Below are 22,737 nucleotides of genomic sequence, written 5' to 3'. Positions count from 1 at the left end.
AGTATACCAAACCTCAATCATTTTATATGATGGATATGTGGGTGAGTGAATGTAATGAAAATCAAATACTAGGCCGAGTGTGGTGGCTCATGCCTGTAATCCCAGCACTTTGGGAGGCCAAGGCGGGCAGATCACGACGTCAGGAGTTCGAGACCAGCCTCATCAATATGGTGAAACCCTGTCTGTACTAAAAATACAAAAATTAGCCAGGCGTGATGGCACGCACCTGTAATTCCAGCTACTCAAGAGGCTGAAGCAGGAGAATCGCCTGAACCCAGGAAACAGAGTTTGCAGTGAGCTGAGATCGCACCACTGCACTCCAGTCTGGGCGACAGAGCGAGACTCTATCTCAAAAAAAAAAAAAAAAAAAAGAAAGTATCAACCTTTGGATAACAGTAACTGCATATATAAGATGATCATGGGGCCGGGCACGGTGGCTCACGCCTGTAATCCCAGCACTTTGGGAGGCCAAGACGGGTGTTATCACTTGAGCTCAGGAGTTCGACACAAGCCTGGCCAACACAGTGAAACCCTTTCTCTACTAAAAATACAAACAGTAGCCAGGCCTGGTGGCAGGTGCCTGTAATCCCAGCTACTTGGGAGGCTGAGGCAGGAGAATCACTTGAACTCGGGAGGTGGAGGTTTCAGTGAGCCAAGACTGTGCCACTACACTCCAGCCTGGCCAACAGAGTGAGGCTCTGTCTCAAAAAAAAAAAAAAAAAAAAGAAAAGATGATCATGGGCTCTTTTAACTTCGTTTATTAACAACTGCCAAAGACTGAAGCATTCCAAGGCTACATTAAAGCCCTCAGTTGTTCTGCTTGTTTTCTCAGTTGTTATTTTTCCCTAAAGTTTTTCAGTGCAGCCCTAATTTTTCAGTATGTCACTAATCTCAGATTAGGAACAGTGTCAAAACTGCATTGATGGCTGGTTTTAGCCCAATATTCTTTAATGTAGAGTAAACCCAATACACAGTATTTTAATAGGTATTTTTTTAACCCTTCTGTAGTGACAAAGTCCAACTGACTATATTCCCCTAAGGGCAGAGACTATGTAATCTAGTTTACCATTGTACATCCCATCTTTCATAGGTACTTTTTTTTTTTTTTTTGAGAGGGAGTTTCACTCTTGTTGTCCAGGCTGGAGTGCAATGGCGCGATCTCAGCTCACTGCAACCTCCACCTCCCAGGTTCAAGCAATTCTCCTGCCTCAGCCTCCCGAATAGCTGGGATTACAGGCATGTGCCACCACGCCCAGCTAATTTTGTATTTTTAGTAGAGATGGGGTTTCTCCACGCTGCTCAGGCTAGTCTTGAATTCCTGGCCTCAGATGATCTGCCCACCTCAGCCTCCCAAAGTGCTGGGATTACAGGTGTGAGCCACCGCGCCCGGTCTATTTTTTTTTTTTTTTGAGACAGAGTCTCACTCTGTTGCCAGGCTGGAGTGCTGTGGCACAATCTCGGCTCACTGCAATCTCAGCCTCCCGGGTTCAAGCAATTTCCCTGCCTCAGCCACCCGAGTAGCTGGGACTACAGGCGCGCGCCACCATGCCCAGCTAATTTTTTGTATTTTAGTAGAGACGGGGTCTCACCGTGTTGGCCAGGATGGTCTCAATCTCCTGACCTCATGATCTGCCTGCCTCAGCCTCCCAAAGTGCTGAGATTACAGGCATGATGAGCTACCGCACCCAGTCCCCCATAAGTACTTTAAATACCAGCTGATTTTAACAATGAGCCCTAGAGAAGCTGATGAAATGCATGTATACAGTTTGTACATAATTTGAGAGGGTTCACAAATCTCCATCCCATCCATGGACCCCAGCTTAAAAACCAGCAATATAGTATTTAAAATCCAACTGCATTTTTTTTTATTTTATTTTACTACTGTTGTTTTTTCTCTTTTGAGAGGGGGTCTCACTCTATCACCCAGGCTGGAGTACAATGTCATGATCTCAGCTCACTGCAACCTCTGCCTCCCAGGCTCAAGTGATCCTCCCACCTCTGCCTCCTGAGTAGCTGAGACCACAGGTGAGCGCCACCGCACCAGGCTGATTCGGTTCTTTTTTTTTTTTTGTATTTTTGGTAGGGGGGAGTTTCACCATGTTGCCCAGACTGGTCTCGAACTCCTGAGCTCAAGTGATCCACCAGCCTCAGCCTCCCAAAGTGCTGGGAATACAGGCATGAGCCACCTAGCCCGGCCCATTAATCTTATATAATAAATCAAATCTCCCCAAAATAACCGTTTGTCTCCCATAGTCACTACACAGGCCACAAATTCCTTCATCTGGTCAGAAATGCAGCCCCCCTTCAAGCTATATCTTGTCTCATAATGGTTTCAATGAACTCAATAAAAGACCTTAAAAACTGGCCGGGCGCGGTGGCTCACGCCTGTAATCCCAACACTTTGGGAGGCTGAGGCGGGCGGATCATGAGGTCAGGAGATCAAGACCATCCTGGCTAACACGGTGAAACCCCGTCTCTACTAAAAATACAAAAAAATTAGCCGGGCATGGTGGCAGGCGCCTGTAGTCCCGGCTACTCGGGAGGCTGAGGCAGGAGAATGGCGTGAACCCGGGAGGTGGAGCTTGCAGTGAGCTGAGATTGTGCCACTGCACTCCAGCCTGAGCGACTCCATCTCAAAAAAAAAAAGACCTTACAAATTAAACGGACCTATTTAATGATAGTGACACCAACAAAACCTCCAAACGTCAACTAGCTAGGGGGAAGAAAAACACAAATTACTCAATGAACTATTAAAATAGCCAAGTATGAAAACAAAACTGGAAGTCTCCTTAAGATCAGATACTACCACTCACTCCCACTCAAAGGAAAAAAAAAGATCTTAGTTTACAATATAGTTGTTTCCACAACTGTGCCAAAATCATTTCTCCACATTTGAATTCACCAGTAATATTTTTTCAGGTGACAGCACAAGCATAAACAGGCCAGAAATATAAAACAGCTTTAAAAATCACAATAAAAGAGGGATATTTTTTATGAAATGACATATCAATCTCTACAAGACTTAACTCTCAAACTATGCTACAGAATCAGTTTACCTTCAAAAGTCTCTAAACTAGACATTTTTCTTTCTTTTCTAGTAACACTTCTCTCTAGTCACAAAAGTATTCATCATCTTTCTACTGCCTTCTCAGAAAAAATTTCTACAATCCACATTTCTGCCTAAGAAAATGGTAAAGGGAACCTGAATAATACGTATGGAAAACAAACTCAGATGTGGTTATCTTAAGAGTTTTGTTTTAACTTAGGTGGCCCTCAGGAAAGTTGCTTTTCAACATTAAGACAATATAATCACCTCAGTCTAACAGCCACTTGAAAAAAATCCAAGTAGAAATTCTCCTGGATTTTAAAAAACACTATCTTGTCTTTTTACTATTGACCATGTACCAATAAAAACTCCCCCAAAAGGGTAAAAGTAAACAAACTCCCAGAACACGGCAATTTAAAATAATTTAAATCACTTTCATTCCCACGGAAATCTCTACAGGTTTTATTTTATTTTATTTTAGAGACAGAGTCTTGCTCTGTTGCCCAGGCTGGAGTGCAGTGATGCAATCTCAGCTCACTGTAACCTCTACCCCCAGGTTCAGGCGATTCTCCTACCTCAGCCTCCCAAGAAGCTGGGATTACAGGCACACGCCACCACACCTGGCTAATTTTTATATTTTTAGTAGAGACGGGGTTTCACCATATTGGCCAGGCTGGCTCGAACTCCTGACCTCAAGTGATCCACCTGCCTCGGCCTCCCAAAGTGCTGGGATTACAGGCATGAGCCACCGTGCCCAGCCTCTACACAGGTTTTAAATCCCTTCTTACCGCTTACTAAGTGGGCAAGTTATTTGGTCTCCCTATGCTTCAGTTTCTTCTGAAAAAGAAGGTATTAATTAGGGTCATCATACATCCTTTCTTTCAAACAGTACTAGTTTCTGCTATTATCTCAGCATGCCATTCGGTGAGTGCCCCCTTTCACTCACTCTTCACTTGATCTTAGCCAAAAGGCCAAGAAGCAATCCCTTTCACGCTCAAAAGTATCCTGGCTTGAACAATAAATCATATGGTCATCCTACCTCATAGAGTTATTACGATAAAGTAAGCTAAAACACACAAAGCATTTTAAGAGTATCTGGCATATGGTAAGAGTTAGTATTAGTTCTTGTTAATGTTAGTCACTGTCAGTGACTTTTTACACGTTTTGAACTGTATAATGAACAGTGCTCCCACAATATTCCTTCTTATAAATAAAATGATGCATTTAATGTCCCACATTAAATTCTTTCAAACAACTAAGCAGCACTAACTGCTTGAAATCAACACTAACCAATTTATCCCACAGCAATAGCAGTATCAACAGCATTCACATTGTATCACGAATTTCAATAGAGGCCATATTAGAGTTACTAACAGGAAAGTGACAGTGAAAAGTAAAACTTTATTTAGTGCCAAACCAAGTCCCTTAATATTCTAGCAGCCTTTCTCAACCAGTGTTCCTCATGTTAACTACAGAACTCAGAAAATGACTTGACTACAGAACTCAGAAAATGACTTCAGTGACTATTCCTGAAGTCTCCCAAGAATGATACCTAACTAATATCTTTCTAGATGTGCAGGGGAGAAACTAATTTATAATATACATTGGATGCCTCAGGGAGTAATTCTGTCATGGAACACCAGTTCTTGGTTTTCTTGGAATACAAAGGGGGAAATATGGATGAAAAGACTCCTCAATGAACAAAGAGTCTGAGTATAAGACTGCTGTTCATCACCTGGGAAAAAAGTATTTCCTACATGTTAAAGGTTAAAGGAATGATCAATATAAACATATAAATTTGACTCATGGCTATGAAAAGCACAAATATATATATTTTGTTTTCCTTGTCTCCATAAATTTATCTTAGGTCATAAGTCCAACAACCAGAATTCCTTCAGATAAAAAAAACTTCAGTTACAATTAAAAAAAAAAAACAGGAAGACCGGGCGCGGTGGCTCACGCCTGTAATCCCGGCACTTTGTGGGGTGGAGATGGGTGGATCACCTGAGGTCAGGAGTTCGAGACCAGCCTGGCCAACATGGGGAAATCCCATCTCTACCGAAAACACAAAAAATTAGCCGGGCGTGGTGGTACGCGCCTGTAGTCCCAGCTACTAGGGAGGCTGAGGCAAGGGAATTGCTTGAACCTGGGAGGCGTAGGTTGCAGTGAAGCGATCGTGCCACTGCACCACAGCCTGGGCAACAAGAGCGAAACTCCATCTTAAAAAAAAAAAAAAAAAAACAGAAAGGAAAAAGAAAACTTGAGACTAAGATACCGATCACTAATGAACCTAATAACTTGGGGCCCTGATATTAACTATCACCTGGTAACAGTAAGAACAAGAAAACTTAATAGTGAAAGATGAACTAAAATAGGAAGTATAAGCAAACAGGAGATAGAATAAAAAAGAATTTTTAAGGTACAATTAAATAACAAAAAATACCCCTAAAGAACCAGAGCACTGAATTATTAAAGATTAGCCTAAACTTTTTACTTCAAATCTAACCACTCAGTAAAACAAGATGAAGGACTGGGGAACAATTCTCAGACACATTTAATCTCCATTTTAAATAGAGCATAAATGACCTAAAAGAAAAAATATCTATGAAACCATTTCATGTATCACATGATTCCCCCCCCCAAAAAAATTCAAGAATACAATTCATTATCCCACAAACTTTAATAAGCATACGCAAACAAAACCAATGCTCAGATTTATTTCAACTACTTCTATTACTATTGAAAGACAATATAGACCTCAGGCAGCAACTTATCTGACTTATCTGACTCTGGGTAAAAATCTATATTTACCTTGCACTATACATGAAAAAGAATCTCGATTTTGTAAAATTAAAATAAGAATGCATGCTCTCTGATGACAGATAGCCCAAGACCTAAACCAGATAACGGAAACAACTGAGTTTAACAAAAAAGCACAAAGGTTTTGAGGCCAGGCTAATCTGAGTGTGAATCCATGTGACTTGAGACAAGGCATTTACTCTCTGAGAGCATCAATTTACATCAATGTGTAAAATGATGAGGACAACCTATCTTGCAAAGTGGTTGAGAAGATTAAACAGAAGATTAAAACAGTTACTGGCATTCAGTAGGAACTTAAATAGCAGTTAAATTAAGTTTCTTACTATGCTTCAGGTTTCAAAAGTTATTCTTGCAAAAATGTAAATAGGACTTGTTTTTTTACCCCCCTTGAACGATGTACAACAGAGTTTAAACAACTTTTTGAGATAGGGTCTTACTCTGTTGCCCAGGCTGAAGAGCAAAGGCATGATCATGGCTCACTGCAGGCTCAACCTCCTGGGGCTCAAGTGATCCTCCCACCTCAGCCTCCCCAGAAACTGGGGCCACAGGCTGCACAACCATACCCAACTAATTTTTAAATTTTTTTGTAGAGATGGGGTCTCCCTACGTTGCCCAGGATGGTCTCAAACTCCTGGGCTCAATAGCTCTTCCCACCTTGGCCTCCCAAAGTGCTGGGATTCAGAGGGTGAGTCACCACGCCCAGCCAACTTATTTCTTACAAAGAAATTTTACCTTTGAATTGTCCCTTAAGTTAGGCAGAGCTTACTGAAATCTCCCTAGTTTGTCTCATCAAGCCTAGTAATGTATTTCCCAATTAAAATACAGTCATGTGCCATATAATGACATTTTAGTCCACAACAGACTGCATATAAGACAGTGGTCCCAACTGGGTGTGGTGGCCTGTAATCCCAGCACTTGGGGAGGCCGAGGCAGACGGATCACGAGGTCAGGAGTTTGAGACCAGCCTGACCAATATGGTGAAAACCCATCTCTACCAAAAATACAAAAATTAGCCGGGTATGGTGGCATGCACCTGTAATCCCAGCTACTCGGGAGGCTGAGGTGGGAGAATCGCTTGAACTCAGGAGGCAGAGGTTGCAGTGAGCCAACATCTCGCCACTGCACCCCAGCCTGAGCAACGGAGGGAGACTCCATCTAAAAAAAAAAAAAAAAAAAGACAGTGGTCCCATAAGATTATAAGGGAGCTGCCCTATAGAGGTGTACTATTTTTTCTTTTATACCGTATTTTTATTGTATCTTTTTTGTTTTCAAACACAAATATTGACCACTGTGTTATAACTGCCTACGATATTCAGTACAGCAACATGCTGTACAGGATTGTAGCCTAGGAGCAACAGGCCATACCATATGGCATAGATGTGTAGTAGGCTATTCCATCTAGGTGTGTGTAACTACACTGTATAATGCTCACACAACAAAATCACCTAAAGATGCATTTCTCAGAAGGTATGCCCGCCGTTAGGCAATGCACGACTGTAATAAAAAAGAATAGACCGGCTGGGCGCAGCGGCTCACGCCTGTAATCCCAGAACTTTGGGAGGCCGAGGCAGGCGGATCACCTGAGGTTGGGAGTTCGAGACCAGCCTGACCAACATGGAAAAAACCCCGTTCTACTAAAAATACAAAATTAGCCTGCTGTGGTGGCACATGCCTGTAATCCCAGCTACTCGGGAGGCTGAGGCAGGAGAATTGCTTGAACCCGGGAGGTGGAGGTTGCGGTGAGCCAAGATCGCGCCATTGCACTATAGCCTGGGCAACAAGAGCAAAACTCCGTCTCAAAAAAAAAAAAAAAAGAATACACCATTGACATTATTCATCCTCTCTTTCTTCGACAGGAGGAACGTAAAACAATTTCAATAATCTCTTCTTGGCCAGGCACGGTGGCTCCGCCTGTAATCCCAGCACTTTGGGAGGCTGTGATGGGTGGATCACCTGAGGTCAGGAGTTTGAGACCACCCTGACCAACATGGTGAAACTCTATCTCTACTAAAAACACAAAAAATTAGCTGGGCGTGGTAGCGGGCACCTGTAATCCCAGCTACTGGGAGGCTGAGGCAGGAGAATCACTTGAACCCGGGAGGCAAAGGTTGCAGGGAGCCCAAGATCATGCCACTGCACTCCAGCCTGGGCAACAAGAGCAGGACTCCATCTCAAAAAATAAATAAATCTCTTCTTGACTTACTACAATAACCACATGTAAAGACTTCTTGGTGTCTAGTGGTGAGTATCAAAGATCTATAGCAAGCATACATTAAAAACACAATTCAGGTAGCAGATTACTACAGCTGCTGAAGATGCGTAGATTTTTAAAAGGCACATAAACAAAAAGTAGACTCCACTAAGCAACACCACTTACACTGAAGAAATATAAAATTTGGGTAAATTAAAAGTAAAGCAGTCAACTCAAGAGACTGAAAAATCAAACTGATAATTTTGCTTTATCATACATCTTTGCCAATCAGAACACGCAATAACCATCATTTATGATACCCAGAAACATAAAGAATTATTACACAGGGACAGTACTGAACCACGAACTAAAGTCCTGAACATGTAGCCAATGCAGAAAAATGTAAAGAACTCTTTTTTTTTTTTTTTTTTAGATGGAGTCTCACTCTGTTGCCCAGGCTACAGTGCAGTGGCGCGATCTCAGCTCACTGCAACCTCTGCCTCCCAGGTTCAAGCGATTCTCCTGCCTCAGCCTCCCAAGTATCTGGGACTACAGACCTGCACCACAACATCCAGCTAATTTTAGTATTTTTAGTAGAGATGGGGGTTTCACCATGTTGGCCAGGCTGGTCTTGAACTCCTGACCTCATGAACCGCCCACCTCAGCCTTCCAGTGCCAGGATTACAGGCGTGAGCCATGGCACCCAGCCAAAAACTTTTAAAATAGTCTATGTCTTTAAAGTTCCTTCCTTACTCTCCAACAATCACATTTCAGTATATACTGATGCCCATACCTGAAACTATCCCTCTCCCTCACTATTCTCCCCAACTCCCAAAACGGTACTCCATTAGATAGTAAACTGTACATTTTAGTTTATTTTTAATTTTTTTGAGACAGGGTCTTGCTCTGTTGCCCAGGCTGGGTGCAGTGGCACAATCATGGCTTACCGCAGCCTCTATGTACCAGGCTCAGGCGATCCTCCTGCCTCAGCCTCCCAAATAGCTGGGACCACAGGTGTGCACCACCACACCTAATTTTTAAATTATCTGTAAACATGGGGTCTCCCTATGTTGCCCAGGCTGGTCTTGAACTCCTTGGGTTCAAGTGATCCTCCCACTTTGGCCTCTCAGCCTCCCAAAGTGTTGGTATTACAGGTGTGAGCCACTGTGCCCCGCCGATTTTGGTTTAAGTTCAAAAGTCAACTTGCAGCATCAAAAACTGAAGTCTGCCATCTATTATAAAGAACCCGAAGCAGAAAGATTATGCTATTCTCTGTTTACTACCTTCCCACATATGACTGTGGGTGGTATCAGTTAAACACGCACAATATTAAGCATTACTAAACTGCGTATTTTCACATCTAACCCTAAATTCCCAAAAGAATAGATCTGAGCCTTAGCCTGTCCCCCAAGCCCATCCCATTCACTTTAATTCGTAAGTCCTCAGGTGACCGCAGAAGTCAATAAAGTTGAAAAAGAAATGTAGAATTTGATTTCATGAAAATCTTATTTGAGCATTTGGGCTTTAAAAAATCCTAACTAAATATACTTGAAAGTTACCAAACTCACCATGTGTCGGTGTAGTAGTTTAGCTATTGCCTCACCACAATAAAATAAATCTGATGCCACAATCCTTACCATCTACTAAGAATATTTGTATATGAATAAAAATTTGAAATATGTCACCTATTTTCTTTTAACATCCTTCTAAAGCTAAAATCCTGAATATGAAATACACAAACAGACTAATGATAACAGTTACAAAATGTCTGTTCCCAGATTGGGGTGAAATTTTGCTATAAATTAAATATCCATTGTTTTGGATTCCTTTCAGAACTGTGACATGTATTTTTAAAATGTATCTCCTGGGAGAAAAAAATAAACCTGACACTGAACAGTATATAACTGCCAAAAAAAAAGGCACTTACCTTAATAGAATTTAGGAGCAGTTCACAAATGCACTAATTAAGGGAGACCAAGGACTGTCCTGTTTACGGGTAATGGTCAGAATGTTAACAGAGAATATTGAAATATTTTACATATCAACTTCTAACTAGTTATAGCACCAGATCCTTGGGGCATGAGGTGATTTAAACCACTTTAAATGTAAACACTCATTTTCTTATCAGTTTAAAAAAAAAAAAAAACCCACTCCACCCTCTCTGCCAGTCTCTGATACACCTTAGAATACTATAGTTACTTCACAGTGGGAAGGAATAGCTAATAAGTACATTTCTTTTCCAACCCACTACTCTACCTAGTCATTAAACACCAAATTCTGAAACTGAATTCAGCTACCTAGATCTTTCTACCAGGAATGCTCCCTATGGTACCTCAATCCCTTCCACTGTCACTTACTGCAACTGCCAAAGCCCCTCCTATTAATAGTAAATCCCTTTCATACTGACTCACTGTAACTCCAACTTGATGAAATAGACACTAAGCAGAATTTACAAAAATTGCAAATGGAATTTTCCTGTTTTCAAAGAATTAAAAAGGAAACTAAAAGTAGAGCACATTCGGGCTAAGTTATAAACATTTAAAGTTCAACCAATTTATAAGTATTTATGTTGCCTGTTTTATACTAGTTCCCGTTTAAACGTTTTTTTTTTAAAGTTTTGCCAAGCATTGTGTAATCACTTACACAAGGCTAAATTTCCCATGCAAGTAATTTTGACATGTAAATATAAACTTAAGTCATTACCCCCAAGACTGTAAGACAGTCTGGAAATTCTTCTGCAAAAAAGTTTATCTTAAACTATGGAAATTTTTAACAGCACACACAAAAGTAGAGAGAATAATACTAACAATGAGCGCTTCTGTATTCATCCAGCTACAATAATCAACTCAAGGCCACTTTTGTTTCACACCTACCTCCTACCCACTCCCTCCTCTCATTATTATCTTCAAAAAGAATTAAGAGGAAGATACTATGTTCTCTAAGTACACTTCTACCCAAAGATAGCAAAAGTATCAAAAACTAGCAAGTTAAGAAGTCAAAATCCAACAATGTAACTATACAGCCGCCTTACACAATTCCTTGGTAGGTGATAAATTTAAGAATTCAGTTAAACACAAAGATATAACCATCTTTAAGAATTTTAATGAAGTCCATAAAACCCAAAGGGCATATTTAAAATTATACCTAAAAAGACAAATAGGGAAATGTGATGAAAACGAACTTAAAACATCTGCAATTAACTTACTTAATGTGGCACCTTAGTTCAAAATGAAAAAAAAAATCGACTATTTAACATAATGTGTCATAAAACTGCAATTCAACCACTTGAAAAACTGCTGAACACTTATATACCTTAAACTGGTCCTTCTGATCCCTAATTATAGATTGATATCAATGTAGAAAGAAAACCAGGCATTTTAACGTTAAGTGGTTGAAAATGTTGAAAATTAACCCCACTGTTCATCGGAAAGTATATGAGAGCAAGCCTAAACTACCTGAATTATATGTCATTAAACAAATGCATCCACTTCCCAGAGCCTTTTTTTTAACAAAATAAGTTCAGATATACCCTTAAACGCAACGCGCTAGGCTACAGACAGAATTAGGAGACCGCCTCCTGCTTTTGCTCCTAACCAATACGCAGAGAGAGAAGGTTGGCAGAAAAGTGCTGCGAGGACAGTAACAAACACCAGCAGCTCCCGAGCAGGCCCTGCTAGAGCCAGGAATGACGCACTTCGGTAACCCGACTCTTTCTCCCCTCCACCCCCGCCCCCAGCAGCGGTGCTGACACCGCCAACAGCCCGGAGTAGGAAAAAAGACAACAGAAAAAAGGCAGAGGTTGGACCGCACTAGATTTCATCAAGAAACCTCGATTATTCCTCTTTCGACACTAACCACTAGGACTAAACAGGAAAAGAAGCTTCGTGCTTAAGCAAGTCCCATCATGGTGGTTTAAGAGTCACTAAATTAAGCTGATAATGAGTCCAATCCACAGAGACAAATACAGGGTGTGGCTGCTGTGAAATACGGCGGTCCGTGGGAGAAAAGGGGTATGGAATTTACACTCCAGTGTGAAGGGAAGATGGGGCTTTACGGTGGGAGAAGGGGGTGGCCCGCGCATTTTAAGGAACCATTGCAAACCAACACAAGCGTCTCGTTTACTTTAAATCTAACCTTACAGATCAAAAGTTTCCAATAGATATATCATGTAAACTGTAAATTACCATTTAATCCAACACCATGGCCCTCAATTTAAAAACTACATCCAAGAGAAAGAAGGAGGGAGAGGGAAGAGGGGTGGTAGGCAACAACATAAAAAACATTCTAGGCCACGGAAGAGAAAGTCTCACAAACCGGATGAAACTACTAATACAATATTAAAAATTAAAGCCGAGCACTGAAGCACGAAAATCACACGATAACCCACTACAATTAAGGATTAAAAATAAAATGACATATGCACCAAGGGGGAGCGGAAACTAAATGTCGAAAGTACAGCGGTTTATAAAAAACTAAAGGCAAAACAAGACATTCTCGCGACGGGGGGAAAAAAAGGCCGAAATCAACAATACGTTCACAATTCTAGGCCAAAAGAAAATGGGAACGGGGCTCAAAGTTTTGCGGAACTACTTGATGCTGTTTCCCACACCTTCTCTCTCCCACGGCCCATCCGACCCTTTTCGTCCCAAAATCGCCGTCCGCAGATCTCCGGATCCAGGGGAGAAGAAAAAAGAAAGTCGACCCCGAGCAAGAATAAAAGTGTGGAGTGAAAACGCACAGGCTGCCTACCTGGGGCAAGGATCAGCTCAGTTCGTGCCTTGAGAAAGACAGTGCGGGTGGGGGTGGGAATGAAAAGCAGCACTAAAACTAAAACAAAAGTGGCGCCAAAACCCCCCAACAAACAGCCTTCCACTCCCGCCCTTCCCCCCTCCGCCCATGCCAGGCAGGCAGGGCCCCCTTCGGGGCAAGGTCTGCGCGCGGGGGCCAACACCGCCAGACCCCAGCCAATTTAGAAAATTGTTGCCCGAAGAAAACTGACCGAAGTCGGGCCTCGGAAGGGATGGAGAGATCGATGCCAATCGCCTTCCCCAGCAGTTCCCCCACCACGCGCTGGAGATGATGGGGCGGGGGAGAAGCAGAGGGGCCCGTCACATGAATGTTGTTCCCTCTCTAGGAAGGGAGGAAGAGAGGGAGGGAGGGGGGAGGGAGGGAAGGAAGGAGGGGAAGGGAGAAGGGAGGGGGCACGAGGGAGGGGTGTGATCAGAGTAGATTTTCCCTCGCCTCCCTCGGTCCGAGGCCCAAATATACACAACTGAGCCTCCTTTCTCCCCTCCCCCCTAGGTTCCCAGCACCACCATTTTGCTCTCTGCCTTCCCCTCACCGCGACACCGCGCTCTCCCCCACCCCAACCACAGCCTCCCGGCTTTCCTCCCCCGACTACGGCTCGCACCCCACCCCACCTCCAGTTCGGGCTCTCCTAGGCTTAGGAGCCTGCCGGAGAAAAGGAACCTAAATCTACTGCTACACAGAGAAGCGGAGCCTCCATCTTGCGCTGCTCCGCGTTCTCCATTTTGGGCCACCCATGGGGGGGGGGGGTCTCCGTAGAGGCCCCGAGGGAGAGTTGGGCGAGGGAAGGAAGAGAAAATCTTCAGCGAGGGTAGTCGAAAAGAAGAGCCCTGCGGTAGAAAGCCACTCTAGGAGTAGGAGGTAGGGAGGAAGGGGGGCTGGAAGTTCCTTGGAAGTGTTGGGGTAGCGACTTGGGGGGAGAAGGGAGAAAGGAGGGCTGGGGGCGCCGCGGGGGCGAGGAAGATCCTCCCGCCTGGACTCTGCCCCCCGTTCCATGGCTGCCCCCCACGGGGGCGAAGAAAGCAGAGGGGAAATTCAATGGCAACAGAGTGCCCAACCTCTTTCCCTCCCAACTGCTCTCTCTCGCCCTGTTTCAACCATACACACCTCACAGTGGGCCCCGCGCCCTCCGGGTGCCCCTCCAAACTTCTAGAAGCTTCGCCTCCGCCATTTTATAACTTACCTCCCCCCTCAGCGTACACAGAGGCAGCAACGAGACTGTTCGCCTCCCCCACTCCTTCTTTCTCAGGCCGGGGGCTTCTTCACCCCTGGGCTGGTACAAGATATTTTTCCCCTTCCTCTTCTTTACACCCTCGAATTCTACTCAGGGACGGAAGCTCCCGCGGTTCTAGAGCGGTGGGGGGTTTTGAAAGTGGCGGTCGGATCCGGCGGGGTTTTTTTTCTTTTTTTTTTTTTTTTTTTTTTTTTTTTTTTTTTTTTTTTTTGGTGGCGCTTCGGGATTGTTTGGGGTGTTCGCTCTTCGGCGACTTGGAGGCGAATGGAACGCGCAGGCGCCATCTGTCGGCCACGAGCCCGCGCCCGGCTCCCGTTGGGAGGGAGCGGCATCTAGCGGCAGAGAGTTGCCACTGCAACGCCTGACTCCCAGCCCTCCCACCCAGCGTCCTCCTCCCAGTCACCGACCAATCGTGGCCGACTGACTCCCGGGTTCAGCGTCTCCGACGCCGCCCGCAAACCAGGCGCCCGCAGGGGCGCGCCGCCGAGTGGGGTAAACAAGGTGCCGTGCCCGCGCCTGACTTACTCATTCGTTTGGCCGCGCTTCCGCCGCGGACCCGATCGAGCCGCGGTTTTTCTGTCTTTAGTAGGGTGTCGAGGGGAGGGCGGTAGGAATGTCCGGCGGAGCCCCGGGCCGTGGGAATCCAGAGGCTGGCTGGGCTCGCTCCGGGACTCGTTCCCCGGGCCCCTCCGCCCCTCGCGAGGCGCTAAGGTGGCAGCCCAGTCGGGCATCACCCTTCGAAGTCCTCTCTTTTGACACACCCCTGTGAGGGGCCTGTGGCCCTAGTTCCCGGACTTTCGATGCCCCCTTGTCCCTACCCCTTCCCACCGAAAGAACCCAACTCGCTAAACTCTGGCACCTGATCCTAAGTGGTTTAATGGAGCTACTTGGGCTAGATCGGGGGCGGAATAAGGGTTGGTTTTGTTTTGCTTTTTGCTTCGGGTGTGGAAAGAGAGCGAGCTGATTCTCTACCAGGAAGACCTAGCCCTGGAAAAGAAAGAAAAATTGTTTTGCTTTACAGCCCACTGGTCCTGTCTCCGAGAAAACGTGGTCTGTATCTCCAGGTTCTAGGAGTCCTAAAGAACTGGACTACTAGGCTAGGCCGGGCGCTCGACCAATTTGTTCGCCACTCTCGGGGCGGGGGAGGAGATAGGACCGAGCGAAGTGGAGGGAAATCGAAATTTGGGCAAAAGGAGTGAAGGGGGACCTACCCCGCCTCCCCCGCGCATCCACTGCCTTCCTGGGCGGGTGCAACCACGCGAAATGGTTGGGAATTTAGGTTACTTCGCATCCTGCCTTCCCAACCCTCCCCCAAGATGTTTGAAGTGCGAAAAGACCCTTTCTGCTCCTCCAACCCCTGTTAACTAAAATCTTTGTCACCTTTATTTTTTTTGTTTGTTTCGAATCCAGTGTATTGGACCTTTGACCGCCAAGAGCTCTTTACTCGGGGGAGAAAAACTCGAGGAGGGCCTATCCCCTCCAAAGCGCCGCTTTTTCCTTGGACAGGAAGAAGTGACCTATTGCAATGTCTCCATTGCTGTTATAGAAGTTCGTAGATTCATAAAATAGTGTTTGCTTAAGAAGTCTTCGTTTCTGTTCCTTTTTTGAAATTTTGGTTAAAATATTTCTTAAATATTAAATTACATTTCAATTAGAAGAAAAGGAATAAAGTGTATTAATAACAAAACAAATTTTCCAACTGAGAAATAGGGTGAGCCCCGTGTAAATCATGAAGCTTTCACCCCGATATCACTTCTGAAACATTGCTAATATAACGATTATTTTCAGTCCTTAAATTATATTCCTTCCATATCTCTTGTTAGTTTCTCTCCCATCCTCTGTGCTTATTGTTTTTTCTGCAACTTTACAAAAAGAGTTATAGTATATTTAATCAACTGGACAATAAAAGTTAAACAGAAACATCTAAATATCAATAACAAGAAGTAAAATCTGAGACATTTTTACTTACCTCTAAAGCTCTGGAGAGTGGAATACTATTCAAGATAAATTTCCATTTCTTTTATAGACCATCTTTGGTAGAATGCTATACAGTTTTTAATAGATTCAAGTTACAGAATGATGCAGCTAGAACATTAGAGAGTAGTGGAAAATTTACAGAGTTATATAAGTCAATGCAAAATTCCACTTGAAGTAATAGAAAAATTGGGCCCTGTACCAAGTCATTTTTACATTAATTTAGTTCAATTGTGCCAATTTAATCTCAATTGATATTAAATGATTTCCTGTCTTAGTATTAGCTGAAAACTACTGATTTTCTGCTCCAAACATCACATTTATAGTACATGGTACAAATAGTTTTTTATCTATTTTATAAATTTGTATTCTCAGTTAATTATGTAGCAACTGAGATTTTAAAACAGTTTATGCTTAGAACAAAACTGAAAAGTTCTTCTGTTTAGCAAATTAGCTCTGATTTTGTGAAAAATACCACTGAAGATTAATAACAAACTGGTATAACATCAGAAATAAATGTCGTAGCAAATTTTTACTAATATTTAAGAATATTTTACAGTAACCATTTTTTTTGTTAGAGCTCTTTCAAAAAAATACTTATCAAGACTTCAATATGTATAGAATGCTAGGTGCCCCAGTCCTATCATAAGAAGTGGAGTTTATTTCATGGGGTACTCTAAAACCTAAACAGTTCACCCTTTGAATGTGAGGACAAAGGGAGAAAATGCCATCAAACGAAATATGAAATAATGAAAAATGAAATAACTGATGGAAAATAATTTTAATCTTGTTTGTAACATGTCCTTTATGAGATAATACTGTAAAGGCAGAAGCTTTGGGTGCCTAATAAGAAATAGTGAAAAAGGAGAGTTGAATAGTTAAAACTTACAAACCTCTGATACTATGTAAAAGGCAAGACACTATTTGATGCAGAAATGTTCTGGTCACAAGAAATTCATATGCCACAGTATAACAAAGATAATCTTCCAGGTTTACCATAGACGGACTAAAACATCCCACAGATCTCTTTGCTTTAACTCCATGCAAATGGAACAGACTTCTGATTATAAATTAGGTTTTCCAGATAGTCTTCTCCTCTGGGCAGCATATATATATTTTTTATATTTTCTTTTCTTTTTTTTTTTTTTTTTTTTTTTTTGAGACAAACTCTGGCTCTGTCGCCCAAGCTGGAGTGCAGTGGCGCGATCTCAGCTCACTGCAACCTCCACCTCCAGGGTTCAAGCGATTCTCCTGCCTCAGCCTCCTGAGTAAGCTGGGATCACAGGCACATGCCACCACGCCCAGCTAATTTTTGTATTTTTAGTAGAGATGGAGTTTCTCCATGTTGGTCAGGCTGGTCTTCAACTCCCGACCTCACGTGATCCGCCCGCCTGGCCTCCCAAAGGGCTGGGATTATAGGCGTGAGCCACCGCGCCAGCCCATTTTTATATTTTTAAACACCATTCTAAACATAAAACCCAGAAACCTAAAAGTAGATAAATAATTAAGTCCACAGAAATTTAAAAATTATGTATACCAAGACACCAGAAACAAAGTCAAAAGATAAACTGGAAACTGTGAGAAAATGTTTGCTATATGGATGAAAAAAGCTAATTTCTTCAAGATACGGAGACTTAAAATCAATACGGTAAAATTTAAAACTCCAGTAGAAAAGTGGACAAAGCATATAGTCTACTTGTGGGAGAAGAAATACAGATGGCTAGGCCGGGCGCGGTGGCTCACGCCTGTAATCCCAGTACTTTGGGAGGCCAAGGCGGGCGGATCACAAGGTCAGGAGATCGAGACCATCCTGGCTAACACAAGGAAACTCCGTCTCTACTAAAAATACAAAAAATTAGATGGTCATGGTGGCACACACCTGTAGTCCCACCTACTCAGGAGGCTGAGGCAGAAGAATCGCTTGAACCCAGGAGGCGGAGGTTGCAGTGAGCCGAGATGGTGTCACTGCACTCCAGCCTGGGCAGACAGAGCGAGAATCCGTCTCAAAAAAAAAAAAAGAAAGAAGAAATACAGATGGCTAATACATATATAAAATAGTGCTCAACTTCATTTGCCACTAAGAAATGCAAATTAAGGCCGGGCGCAGTGGCTCACGCCTGTAATCCCAGCACTTTGGGAGGCCGAGGCGGGCGGATCACTCGAGACCATCCTGGCCAATATGGCGAAACCCTGTCACTACTAAAAATACAAAAATTAGCTGAGCGTGGTGGCTCACCTGTAGTCCCAGCTACTCAGGAGGCTGAGGCACGAGAATCTCTTGAACCCAGGAAGCAGAGGTTGCACTGAGCTTAATTCGTGTCACTGCACTCCAGCCGGGCGAAAGAGCGAGACTCTGTCTCAAAAATAAAATAAAATAAAATAAATGCAAATTAAATACAAACTCTCCTACCAGATTGCCAGAGATTTAAAATGTTGGTAATACTTAGTGTTGGTAAAGAATTGAGAACTTTCATATATCATTGAGGGGAGAGTAAATTTTAAAAAAAAAACTGAAAAATAGAAATTTTTAAAAGGTCGGATGCAGTGGCTCACATCTGCAATTCTAACACTGGAAGGCCAAGGCAGGAGAATCACTTGAGCCCAGGAGTTTGAGACCAGCCTGGGCAACATAGCAAAACCGCATCTCTACAAAAATTTTAAAAACTGGAGAAAAAGTTGAAAGTATCTCGGAGCAGTTAAATGTAAAATTGACCTAGCAATTCCATTTCTAGGAGTCTACCATACAGATATGCTGATACAAATTATAAAGAAATATATATAGAAAGATTTTCATTATAGCTTTGTAATAGAAACTGACAACAATAGAAATGGTCATCATCAGGGGATTGAGTAAAGAAATTATGATACATCCATACAATAGATACATTGGATAATGGTGGGCATACAATAGTCCTATGTCCACCATTAAAACAAGTATATATTTATCTATTAATATTGCAAATATGGGCCGGGCACGGTGGCTCACGCCTGTAATCCCAGCACTTTGGGAGGCCGAGGCGGGCGGATCACGAGGTCAAGAGATCGAGACCATCCTGGCTAACACGGTGAAACCTTGTCTCTACTAAAAATACAAAAAAATTAGCCAGGCGTGGTGGCGGGCACCTGTAGTCCCGGCTACTCGGGAGGCTGAGGCAGGAGAATGGCGTGAGTGAACCCAGGAGGCAGAGCTTGCAGTCAGCCGAGATTGCGCCACTGCACTCCAGCCTGGGCGACAGAGCGAGACTCTGTCTCAAAAAAAAAAAACGCAAATATGTCTAAGATATGAGAAAAAATCAAGTTGCAATTACCTGTATACTGTGTTCACATTTTGGAATATATATATTTATATACACATGTATTTGCTTGCATATGCATAAAACATTTTTTTGATAGAGACGACATCTCACTATGTTGCCCAGGCTGGTTACAAACTCCTGATCTCAAGCAATCCTCCTGCCTTAGCCTCCCGAAGTTCTGGGATTACAGTCATGAGCCACCACGCCCAGCCAATACATTCTTGAATATACAGGAAACCTAACAACAGTTACTACTCAGGAAAGAGGCAGTACAGTTCCATGACTTGTCATTTTACTTTTCGTTTTATACGTTTCTACCTTATTTTATTCTTTTTTTTTTTTTTTTTTTTTTTTTACAGTGAGCATGTATTACTTATGGAAGTTTTAAGATCTTATACTGGTTGCTCCAGAAAACAGTTTGGCACTTTCCTACAAAGTTAAATACATACTTACCATCTGACCCAGCAATCTCATTCCTGAGCATTTATCCCAGAGAAATTTAAATTTATGTTTACACAAAAACCTGCACACAAGTACTTAGAGCAGCTTTTATTTGTGATAGCCAAAAACAGAAAACAACCAAAATATCTATCACCTGGTGAATGGTTAAGCAAACTGGTTCCATCATGGAATGGAATACTATTCGGCAATAAAAAGAAACTATTGGCCAGGCACGGTGACTCATGCCTGTAATCCTAGCACTTTGGGAGGCCAAGGTGGTTGGATCACCCTAGGTCAGGAGTTCAAGACCACCCTGGCCAACATAGTGAAACCCCATCTCTACTAAAAATACAAAAATTAGCCAGGCATGGTGGCAGGCACCTGTAGTCCCAGTTACTCGGGAGGCTGAGATGGGAGAATTGCTTAAACCCAGGAAGCGGAGGTTGCAGTGAGCCGAGATTGTGCCACTTCACTCCAGCCTGGACGACAAGAGCGAAACTCTGTCTCAAAAAAAATAAAAATAAACTTGATACATACAAAAAACTTACATGGATCTGAAGGGCATTATGCTTAGTGGGAAAAAAAATCAGACTTACAATGATTCCATTATATGATATTATCAAAATGAAAAATTATAGTTATGGAGGACAGATCAGTGGTTGGCAAGGATTGGGGCTGGGAAAAGACTGAGTATTAAGGGGTAACACGAGAGAGTTTTTTGTGGTGATGGAACAATTGTGCATCCTGATTTTGGTGATGGTTACTCAAATCTATAGGTGATAAAATTTTAGAGAACTACAAATACACACACATAAGTACATGAAAAAACCTGGTGAAATCCAAATACGGCCTGCACTTGAGTTGATAGTGTTGTATCGATTGTCAATTTCCTGGATTTGACAAGTTGCTATTGGGGCAAAGCTTTGTGAAGGGTACATGGGAATTCTGTCTACTATTTTTGCTACTTCTTGTAGCAAACTAAACTATTTCAAAATAAAATAGTCCTAAACTATTTCAAAATAAAAAGTTGTAATAAAAAATTTAACACTGGGGCTGGGCATGGTGGCTCATGCCTGTAATTCCAACACTTTGGGAGGCTGAGGTGAGAGGATCATTTGAGTCCAGGAGTTTGAGACTAGCCAGGCATGGTAGCATGCTCCTGTAGTCCCAGCTGTTCTGGAGGCTGAGGTGGGAGGATGGTTTGAGCCCTGGAGGTGGAGGATCGCTTGAAGTCAAGGCTGCAGTGAGCCGAGATCGCAGTACCGCACTCTGGCCTGGAAGACAGAGTGAGACCCTATCTCAAAAAAAAAAAAAAAAAAAATGACACTGGTAATAAATGAAAAAATTCTCTGGTTGGTGGAAAGATAATTACTCTATTGCAAATTAATAAATTGAATTTCTGGTTTACAAATCAGCTTTTTGTAAACTTGGATATAATGACTTAATTTCCAAGATCCTTATCATTGCCCCTGTGTGAACTTATATGATTAAGGGCCTGATGCTGCAATACTTAGAAACAGACCTTGGACCTGTGGCGTTAGCAGGAAATAGACATACCAATAAGCCTTGTCTAAAACAAATAACTGGCACCTTTTAAGACATCTTAAATACCTGTTACTAGATTTGCTGATTTTTTTTTACTTTGAATGATATGCAGTGTTTCCAGTATGAGTTAATGGAACCAAAGCTCTATCTTTTTTTGTTGTTGTTTTTGTTGTTTTTTGAAAGGGAGTCTCACTTTATCGCCCAGGCTGGAGTGCAGTGGCGTGATCTCGACTCATTGCAGGCTCCGCCTCCCGGGTTCATGCCATTCTCCTGCCTCAGCCTCCTGAGTAGCTGGGACTACAGGCGCCCACCACCACGCCTGGCTAATTTATTTTTTTATTTTTATTTATTTTTATTTTTTGTATTTTTAGTAGAGACAGGGTTTCGCCATGTTAGCCAGCCAAAGCTCTATCTTTTTACAAAAGATTCTATCTCTCACATCTAACCCCTTCCACTTCTCATCTAACTACAGTAATAGTCCCATGTCCGGTTTCTTTCACATCCAATCCAATCCTGATTAGATTACTTCCTTATTTTTGTGCATGCTTACTAGCTCTCTTACTTTCTTGCTTACTCTAGCTCATTCATTTACATACTCTTTTTTCTTTTTTCTTTTAACTTAGTGACCAATGTACATACTCTCTTATTAGTTGGCCTACAACAATGCTCCTCTAACACTAATGTGCATAAGAATCACCTAAGGATCTTGCTGAAATGCAAATTCTGATTCTGTAAGTTTGTGGCTAGGGCAGAACCTAAGACTTTAGATTTGTTTTTTTGTTTTGTTTTTTGTAGAGACAGGGTCTCACTATGTTGCCCAGGCTGGAGTGCAATGGCACAATCTTGGCTCACTGCAACGTCTGCCTCCTGGGCTCAAGCCATCCTCCCATCTACAGGCGCCTGCCGCCATACTCAGCTAATATTTTTTTGCATTTTTTTAAGAGACTGGATTTCCGCCATGTTGGCCAGGCTAGTCTCAAACTCCTGGGCTCAAGCAATCCACCTGCCTTGCCCTCCCAAAGTGCTGGGATTACAGGCGCGAGCCACCACGCTTGCCTGGCTGAGATTTTGCATTTCTAACAAACTTCTGGTACACTCCCAGGTTGCTGGTCTCAAGTCCACAGTTTGCGCAGTGAGGATCTGAAGAACCAAGTACAAACTCTTTAGGGTAGTTTTCAGTGCATTCCACAGTCGTATCCAAATCTCATAACAGTGAACTCTACTGAGGTAACATTCGTTGTTGCATCCTTAGCCCTTAGTATAGAGCCTGAAATAGGATAGGTGCTCAAAAAATATTTGTTGAATGATTGAAGGAATGAATGAACAAACAGCTACTCCCTGTTCATTATGCCATGCATTCAAAGCAAACTAAATTACTTGCAGG

General features: G+C 42.8%; 1 protein-coding gene and 1 long non-coding RNA gene across 21 annotated transcripts in view; one reads left to right on the top strand and one right to left on the bottom strand.

Annotated features, from left to right (window-relative positions):
• STAG2 (STAG2 cohesin complex component) overlaps nucleotides 1–14,381 on the bottom strand; it is a 141,829-nt gene extending 127,448 nt beyond the window's left edge. For 3 of the 20 annotated variants that reach the window (XM_063660382.1, XM_063660383.1, XM_063660387.1), the window contains exon 1: nucleotides 13,971–14,049. The gene's annotated coding sequence lies outside the window, so the exon portion shown is untranslated. Of the gene's footprint in view, nucleotides 1–9,984; nucleotides 10,044–12,806; nucleotides 13,188–13,477; nucleotides 13,594–13,970 lie in introns of those variants that run through there. The other 17 variants (XM_054471186.2, XM_054471197.2, XM_054471189.2 and 14 more) reach the window with 11 other exon arrangements.
• LOC129024286 (uncharacterized) lies at nucleotides 13,606–15,680 on the top strand. Its single transcript, XR_008497059.1, has 2 exons — nucleotides 13,606–13,724; nucleotides 15,508–15,680. It is a non-coding gene; the product is annotated as an uncharacterized LOC129024286 (long non-coding RNA).
• The last annotated feature ends 7,057 nt before the right edge of the window (nucleotides 15,681–22,737 follow it).

This window comes from Pongo pygmaeus, chromosome X, assembly GCF_028885625.2.
Source record: "Pongo pygmaeus isolate AG05252 chromosome X, NHGRI_mPonPyg2-v2.0_pri, whole genome shotgun sequence".
Lineage (NCBI taxonomy): Eukaryota > Metazoa > Chordata > Mammalia > Primates > Hominidae > Pongo > Pongo pygmaeus.
Note: the sequence above shows the minus strand (reverse complement) of the source record. Positions and strands in the feature narration are given on the sequence as shown.